This window comes from Mizuhopecten yessoensis, unplaced genomic scaffold, assembly GCF_002113885.1.
Source record: "Mizuhopecten yessoensis strain PY_sf001 unplaced genomic scaffold, ASM211388v2 scaffold7953, whole genome shotgun sequence".
Lineage (NCBI taxonomy): Eukaryota > Metazoa > Mollusca > Bivalvia > Pectinida > Pectinidae > Mizuhopecten > Mizuhopecten yessoensis.
Genome location: NW_018407305.1, coordinates 181,289 through 190,905, shown reverse-complemented (window position 1 = coordinate 190,905; position 9,617 = coordinate 181,289).

The following is a 9,617-nucleotide window of genomic DNA, read 5'->3' as shown; positions in this document are numbered from 1 at the left end:
CAGCGTTTTTGTCTTCCAAAATATCATTGTCATTCGTTACACCTGCCAAATCTTTAAAGTAATTGAAAAAATCATTTAATAATATTTCACCAGTATTACATGTCTTACGATTCCGAAAATTAAGATAAAATTCGTTAGGATTATTACGTTTTAATAAATCTAGCATGTTCCCTTCCAATCTTAAATATTCTCGCCTCAATTTCCTCTCACAAACTTTATACCGTTTTTTAGCGTGTGTAAGACTTATTCTGTTGGCCAATGACCGTTCACCATTAAACACTGACAATGCACTTTTATATTTTTTGTACAACGATCTACAATTGTTATCAAACCATGGCTTATCTGGTCCTCTGTTTACAGAGGTAATAGTATGGCAAGAACATGAACAATTCGATACTTTTCTACTGGAAAAACAAAATTTATCAAATAAAGTACGAGTACATTCCAAAAAAATTTCTTAACACATGTATCAATACTTTCTTTTGAGTCAGTAAGCGGGCCAACCGAGCTTTCGATCAAGAGTCTAGCATCATAAATGTCTTTGTTACCTTGCTACTAGCTTTATCTAACCACGCTACGTTATTTACTGTAGCATACTTATCATTATCAGAACAACAATTTCATTGAGTGTTTTCTGACAGTAGACAATTCAATAGTGCATAGTCTATAACACTAGTACCATTAGAATTACAAAATGTTAAATTACCATCCGGGTCACCTGTCGTCCGACCATGAAGGATATGAACACTCGTTGACTTACATAGCTGCAGCAGATTACGACCAAACGTAGTAACTTTCGAGTCCTCTGAGTTACCCGTGATGTCACATGGCTCCCGAGGGTAACAAATAAACCCATCATGTTGCCGATGAACACTGTCATGTAGCGCGTCTATAGGTATATTGTCCGGTTCCCGGCCAGTCCTGCTTTTAAGATCTCCAATTACAAACACCTTACCTTAAGTACTATAGTGGCCGATATTGTTCTCTAACAACGAAAAGAAGTCTTCGTCATAAGTACGATGAAACACAGAACCATCCGGCGGTAAATATGTCTTATTCTACCGAATCCAGAGAAATATAATCGCGTAGCCGTGGCTTGAATAGACATACTAAACACAGTGAAGTCATCATCGTCGTCTAACCAACTTTCCGAAACGCCCACAATGTCCGCCTGACTAAAGGTATTACAAAAGTCAGTGTTCTCAATCTTACTTTTTAAACCCCTCTGTACGTTCGCACTGCAAATCCGTAAAGTGGTATTGGCCTCCGACGACCGCTACTCGACCGATTTGACGAAGGTCTCCTCATACGTTTGATCATGAGATGGTGTATCGCTTGCCTGGCCGCCCCTGTACTGTCCACTCTGGCCGTTCTTATCGGATAAATCCCTATTGCCCGGAAGTTTTCTTGCGGGTGTTACAGTCTTGTTGACATCTAGGTACGCTAACACTTCGTACCTGTTAGACGTTTCAACATTTACAGGGACGCCCACATTACCCGGGGATTGCGGCGTGGACGATTGTCGCCGTCGTTTAGCAAACCTGTCGCTATAGTTTGTTGATCGACTATCATGAACAGGAGGTTTAGCGGGAGATTCGGTCTCTTCACAAGTGTAGAGAACGCCATCAACAAACATTTTGTCCCTTACAAACTTCACCTTGGAACCCATTTTCCGAAGACGTTTAGCTACTGAATAAAGAGACCTACGGACCTCCTCCACCACGGATGGAAACTGCTCGTTCACACCGTAATGTGTTCCCTTTAGTAAGTGCGGGATAATACCAAACTATGCTGATCCAGGTAGAGAAACCGGGCAACGATAGGACGAGGACTATCCCGTTTCCTCTTGCCAAATCGGTGAACGTTCCCGAACTCGATGACGTCTTGTATGTCTAACTCATTATGAAGGACGTTCTCACTTAACCCAGTGAATACCAAGTTTGCCTTCATGGAACGGCATTGGAGGTCAGTTACCATCGATTTCAGCTCGTCCCTTTCATTATTAGCTTTCGCCACCTTTGATAATAAAGCATCGGAGTTCGATCTCCCAACACGTTTTTTTAATGCATTAATATCATCATCATGTTTATCCGTTTTGACCTTCACCGATTCAAACGTCTGTCCGATTACTTCTGCACTGTGTTCTATATCACGTGTTTGACAAGTCAATGTTGCGAATTTATCTTCAACATCACGTACACGCGATGATAAAAGAGTGAGGGCATGCTGTATTTGGTCTATTTTATTAACTTACTCCTCAATATGTTTTAGTCTGTTGTCCATACGCATCATTATATTGATAATGTCCGCATTAATGATTTCAGTCAACCTTTGCTCCTGATGTCGCCATATAGTACTGTGCGCGTCGCCTCTAACACTGACGAGGTGTTCACACTTGAATGGGTAGCATCAATGTCCGTATGAGTGTGTGTAATGTCCTCAGCCATAATACTGGTGCACGTACACACAACGCACGTGAAAATGGGCACTAGAGCGTGACGAATCGCCGACCGTACTAGGTTCTCACACCTGAGTTTACCTGTGGCATATATATATATAATAGCTATATTATTACATATATACAATATAGCGTACCGACATCAAAACGTGCGAATTTTCAGGTAATACACAATTTCAGTTCGATTCTAATAATACCTGCAGTACAGAAGAACTAATACCGATCCCTGGCGTGATCTGAACGCATCTTTGGAGTCACATAAACGGGTTCACTGATATTTTTCTCTCCGAACGAACTGCTCAGGTCCACCATGGTCGCCGCCATCTTGTTACCTCAATAATTAGGTGCATTTACAATGCTAAACACTTGATCAACCCGTTCACAACTGGAAACTTATTTTCCCAAAACTTGACTCGACAAAAGTAACATCCACCAATACGTTGTAAATATCACGTGTAGAAAGTGGTGACACGCGCACGCCGTCTGCTCTTTGTAGTGTTACAACAGGATCTACCACACATGTTTGATCATAACTGTGACTTAATACAGTGTTTATTACCTTCTCAGGGAAGCTCTTTATAACTTGAATGTACTGTGATGTTATTTCTTTTCTTGGTATGTCTGGATTATACTCGTGGACAATTCAATGACAGAGTGTACCGGAAGTAAACTTGGGATCACCTCGTAAGTACAATCTTTCACATACACAAGACCTGCTTGAATGAACATAGTATTACATAATAGTTTAGCAATGCTTTGAAAAAGAGGATTGAAATATATAGGCTGACAATATACGTTATCACTATTTTCCCCAAATTTTAAAAACTTAAATATTTCCGCCCATGCTAACAACATTTCTCGATAAAAACAGGGAATGCCTTGTAATTGTGAACATTTAAAATTACAACACAAAAATGACAACCCAAGTTTCATATTCGCTATCGAAGATAAAAAGTATTTTCCTGTGTCCTTCCATAATATATTACCATTTCTAAGTAATCTAAAAGCGAACCTAATTCTGAAGGATTTCATTTTCAAATCAATATCGGGAAGCTTTAAACCTCCTTTAATTTTTGAACCTATTATTGTTTTATAAGATACCAGGTGTGCATCATTATTCCAGAGAAACTTCAAACAAATATTCTTAATTTGAGTTTTGTGTTTCTCCGATATCGAAGCAACAGACAGCACATGCCAACACTTTGACAGTAATAAAGATAAAATAACAGTAGCACGACCCTGGATAGTCAAATATCTTTGAGACCACGCGGTCAAAATTTTACATATAGAAATAATTTTACCTTCCCAATTGAGATTCTCGCACATTCTAATGTCTGATCCTAAATATACACCAAGTTCAAGTATTGTTTCTTTTAAAAGTTTAATATGAAACGCCTGTGCTTCTGTTTCTGTTAGTTTACCTGTACAAATACACAACACTTCTGATTTCTCAACTTTAACTTTTGCCTCTGTATTTGACGTACGCACCTGAATACCATAAATATTATTATTTTTTTTAATTGATTGACCAAGAGGTTCCGCTGTTATAACACACAACATCGCGGATATAGTGCATCCCTGCCTTACTGAATTTAATATAGGAAAATATCGAGTTAAAAACCCGTTACATTTAACACTGCTATGAATATCATTATAAAAAGTTTTAATCCAATTAATAAAATAATCTCCGAAACCAAACTCCGGACAAAAAATCAAATACTGAAATGAACAAAGGGCAATAACTTTTGCAAAAATCGTCGAATCAAAATTCTTTTAAGGGGGGCACAACTTCCTATCATGGTTATAATGTATACCAAGTTTAAAAGAGATCCGTTGAAAAATGTAGGAGAAGATTGCCGGACAAAAATCAAATACTGAAATAAAAAAAGGGCAATTACTTTTGCAAAAATTGTTGAATCCAAATTCTGTTCAAGGAAACACAACAACGTATCATGATTATTTAGCCTACTAAGTTTCAAAGAAATCCGTCAAAAAATGTAGGAGGAGATCTCCGGACAAAAAATAAAATACTGAAATGAACAAAGGGCAATGACTTTGGAAAAATTGTCAAATCAAAATTCTTTTAAGGGAGACACAACTTCATATCATGATTATAATGTATACCAAGTTTCAAAGAGATCGGTTGAAAAATGTAGGAGGAGATTGCCGGACAAACAAAAGTTTACGCCGGACGGATGGACAACCCCATACCATAATACTTCATTCAAATATGACATGTTATTATTTTGCTTTTTTATTACTGAAACGATTTATATCATGTATTGATACACAAAACGTTGCTTTCCTTTTGGGTGTTTTATGATGAAATTAATTTCTATCATGTAATGAATGCACCAATCGGGGATAAGTTTGCGTGTTTATGATTAAGTCAGTTTCTATCTTGTACTGCTGTAGCAAACAGCCTTAGTTTGGGTGTGTCATTATAGACAGTGTGCAGTGTGCCAGAAAGGACATAACAGTCTATGGAATTACAAAGGACTTCTTGCGTCCCATGACAAAGCTCTCAAGGAGAGATGCGATAAATGCAAGTCCACATTTAGGTACCGGAGCAGTTAGTTAATCACAAATGGTTAGCGTCAGTGCCGAGCCTAAGGAAAGACATAACTGCGATGTATGTTCCGGCGACATTTCTATAACGGAAAACCTTACAGAGCACACCACTATTGTTTGTATTGTAGATGAACAGAAGAACGCATTGTCCAAAACACCACTTTCTGTAACATCCTCCTCTTCCAATGCCTCGCAAGTAGCAAAATCTAATTTCTTCGGGGTTGGTTAGCACCTCGTTTTTTCAGCGTTTGCTGAGGAGATAAATATGTGGGTTACCTTGATATTTTAATTGTTAGCTGATCATTATTAGGAACTATTATCTTATCTAAATCCTCCGGAATAATTTTGAAATATTTCATGTTTTCTATTATTTTATTATCACTTTGTTGTCTAACTTTTACAGAGTTGCAATGTTTGGTGATAGTGTCGTCAATTATATCAGCAAATACTTTGGAATGATTTGAGCAATAATAACATGCATAAGTGGTTGCCTTATCAATCGAATGATGTCCAGTGTGCACACAACTAACGAACACTAAACTTCAGTGAACTCAAAATGATTCCAGCTGATTGTACAAAAATACTCAAAATTTCAACAGTTGATTGTACAAAACGTTTCCAGCTAAGTGTACAGAGTTCCGTGGTTTGTACCAGCATAGAAGCATTGATTTCTCATTATCAAACAAATATGACGTATCTGATCTTTCTGAAGAACAACTACAGAATATCTATGAACGCACTTGTGACGTTTAAGAATGTTGAACGGCAATTAGTCGTATTTAAATGTGAAAATATCACTTGTGTCGCTGGATTTTTAACAATTAGACAGGTATTGTTCAAAATGAGTATTTATCATGGTGCAAAAATAAAAAGGGAAAGTAATTATTCCTCCTTAAGATGAAACATGCATTGCAAGATTGTTTTACGATTAGACACGAGTCAAGTGGCCGTCATGTCGCCATTCTGCCGTGTGTACGATGTAAACGATTGATATCGTGTATTGATACAACAAATATGACTTTATTTTGGGAGGTATAACGATGTAAATCATATCTGACGTTTTTTATCTGGTTTTATTTTGCGTGTTTTATTACTAAAACGATTTCTGCCATGTATTCATGTACCAAACATAGCTGATATGCGTTTGAGTGTGTGTGTCTGAGGTGTCCATTTGAGTGTGTGTATCTGAGGTGCTCATTTGAGTGAGTGTATCTGAGGTGTCCATTTGAGTGTGTGTATCTGAGGTGTCCATTTTAGTGTGTGTATCTGAGGAGTCTAATTATGTGTGTATTGCTGAGGTGTCCATTTGAATGGGTGTATCTGAGGTGTCAATTTGTGTGTGTGTATCTGAGGTGTGCATTTGAGTGTGTGTATCTGAGGTGTCCATTTGAGTGTGTGTATCTGAAGGGTCCATTTGAGAGTGTTTATCTGAGGTGTTCATTTGAGTGTGTGTATCTGATGTGTTCATTTGAATGTGTGTATCTGAGGTGTCAATTTGAGTGTGTGTATCTGAGGTGTCCATTTGAGAGTGTTTATCTGAGGTGTCCATTTGAGTGTGTGTATCTGGGGTATGCATTTGAGTGTGTGTATCTGAGGGGTCCATTTGAGTGTGTGTATCTGAGGTGTGCATTTGAGTGTGTGTATATGAGGAGTCCATTTGAGTGTGTGTATCTGAGGTGTCCATTTGAGTGTGTGTATCTGAGGTGTCCATTTGAGTGTGTGTATCTGGGGTATGCATTTGAGTGTGTGTATCTGAAGTGTCCATTTGAGTGTGTGTATCTGAGGTGTCCATTTGAATGTGTGTATCGGAGGTGTCCATTTGAGTGTGTGTATCTGAAGTGTCCATTTGAGGGAGTGTATCTGAGGTGTCCATTTGAATGTGTGTATCTGAGGTGTCCATTTGAGTGTGTGTATCGAGGGTATGCATTTGAGTGTGTGTATCTGAAGTGTCCATTTGAGTGTGTGTATCTGAGGGGTCCATTTGAGTGTGTGTATCTGAGGTGTTCATTTGAGTGTGTGTATCTGATGTGTTCATTTGAGAGTGTTTATCTGAGGTGTCCATTTGAGTGTGTGTATCTGAGGGGTCCATTTGAGTGTGTGTATCTGAGGTGTCCATTTGAGTGTGTGTATCTGAGGGGTCCATTTGAGTGTGTGTATCTGAGGGATCCATTTGAATGTGTGTATCGGAGGTGTTTATTTGAGTGTGTGTATCTGAGGTGTCCATTTGAGTGTGTGTATCTGAGGTGTCCATTTGAATGTGTGTATCTGAGGTGTCCATTTGAATGTGTGTATCTGAGGGAGGTGTCAATTTGAGTGTGTGTATCTGAGGTGTCCATGTGAGAGTGTTTATCTGAGGTGTCCATTTGAGTGTGTGTATCTGAGGGGTCCATTTGAGTGTGTGTATCTGAGGTGTCCATTTGAGTGTGTGTATCTGAGGTGTCCATTTGAGTGTGTGTATCTGAGGTGTCCATTTGAGTGTGTGTATCTGAGGTGTCCATTTGAGTGTGTGTATCTGAGGTGTCCATTTGAGTGTGTGTATCTGAGGTGTCCATTTGAGTGTGTGTATCTGAGGTGTCCATTTGAATGTGTGTATCTGAGGGGTCCATTTGAATGTGTGTATCTGAGGGAGGTGTCAATTTGAGTGTGTGTATCTGAGGTGTCCATGTGAGAGTGTTTATCTGAGGTGTCCATTTGAGTGTGTGTATCTGAGGGGTCCATTTGAGTGTGTGTATCTGAGGTGTCCATTTGAGTGTGTGTATCTGAGGTGTCCATTTGAGTGTGTGTATCTGAGGTGTCCATTTGAGTGTGTGTATCTGAGGTGTCCATTTGAGTGTGTGTATCTGAGGTGTCCATTTGAGTGTGTGTATCTGAGGTGTCCATTTGAGTGTGTGTATCTGAGGTGTCCATTTGAGTGTGTGTATCTGAGGTGTCCATTTGAGTGTGTGTATCTGAGGTGTCCATTTGAGTGTGTGTATCTGAGGTGTCCGTTTGAATGTGTGTATCTGAGGTGTTCATTTGCTATGCGAAAAATACAGGTTTAAAATTGTACATTTTGTACCCCAACATGCATTCCTGGATCGTTTTAGAAACTTTTTGATATAATTAGTTTTTTGGTACGTGCAGTTTAAAGCATAGTTTTCATATGGGTTTAATGGAGTCTGTTGGTTCAAGTGGCACCTTATAAATGTATGTATGTGTGTGTGTGTGTGTGTGTGTGTGTTTGTGTGTACGTATGTAATGTATGTACTTTAAAATGTCGAGTGAACTGGCCCCTGTCTCAAGGGAGATCTGCGAAACAGTTCGATATTATTTTCATTTTATGTATGCCCTGCCGCGACACTGCTCTGACCATTTATTGCTATTGCTAATCCATCCAATTCGGGTCAATTGGGTTCATTTTCTGTCAACGCTCCTTTATAATTGCAATAGCACTGAATATGTAATGGGTAAAAGTGATGTCCTGTTTCGCGGATCTCGTTTGGGGTAGAAATTACCTCCCTTGACACGTCTTTTCTTTGGTGTGAATCTATATCTTTTTAAACCTTATTATATTGAGGTAAATATCACTATTTTATTATACTGATATAGATGTCCTTATTCTAGATTCATGTATGTATGTATGCATGTATATATTCTCCTAGCGTATTTCTCCATTTTCTCATGCCAAGTGCATTTTTCTATACTCCTGATCAATCTATCGTTCATCATGTTCTCCAACCTTTCGACTACTTTACTTTTCATTTTTAGCACGACCCCTTCCCTTCACAACTTTCACTCTATTATAAATATACTTTTCCTAGAATACTACACTGCATTATACTCTCCTTCTCAAAACTCTGTTGGTCTTAGTACGAAATGGTTCACTATGCACCCTATCCGGATGAGATTTCTCATGTTTCTCCAGAGATTATCCTCTGTAACTTAAATGCCGATCTGCCCTAATTTGTATCGTATACGGATAGGCCTTTTTTACAATCGTTGTTATTCTGTATTTTGTAACCATACATGTATGTCTGGAGCTATGCTTGTAGACATCTTACTTGTGCTATTTATACTATATGAATCACCGCTATTGGTGAATGTCCTACTTACTCCGATTAAGTTACAAACACACTTTACTGATATGAATGTATCTCTCTCTGCCACGCTATGTATCACTTTGTTAATAATAAGACTTGTTCTCCTTCTCTCTGGTGATGTTGAGAGTAACCCTGGGCCAAGTGATTATGAATCAGATCTTTCCTCGGTTTCATCATGTTCTTCTTATTTTACAACTTTATTTAATGACGCCAACTATTCTTTTGTGCACCTAAATGTCTAAAGTTTGAAACAACAACTTGATATTCTTTTCAGTGAACTACATAATATAACTATCCTGTCCTTTACCGAAACGTGGCTTAATCATGACGAGATAACTTCTGATTTTGACTTTCCTGGTTTTGCACCCCCTTATTGTTACTGCAGACCCAATAGGCAAGGAGGAGGAGTGGCAGTATAAGTAAGCAATGACATTTCCTCTAAACGTCGACCCGACCTAGAGTTACCCTCAGTCGAGTGTGTATGGTTGCAGCTAAATATTTCTGGAAGA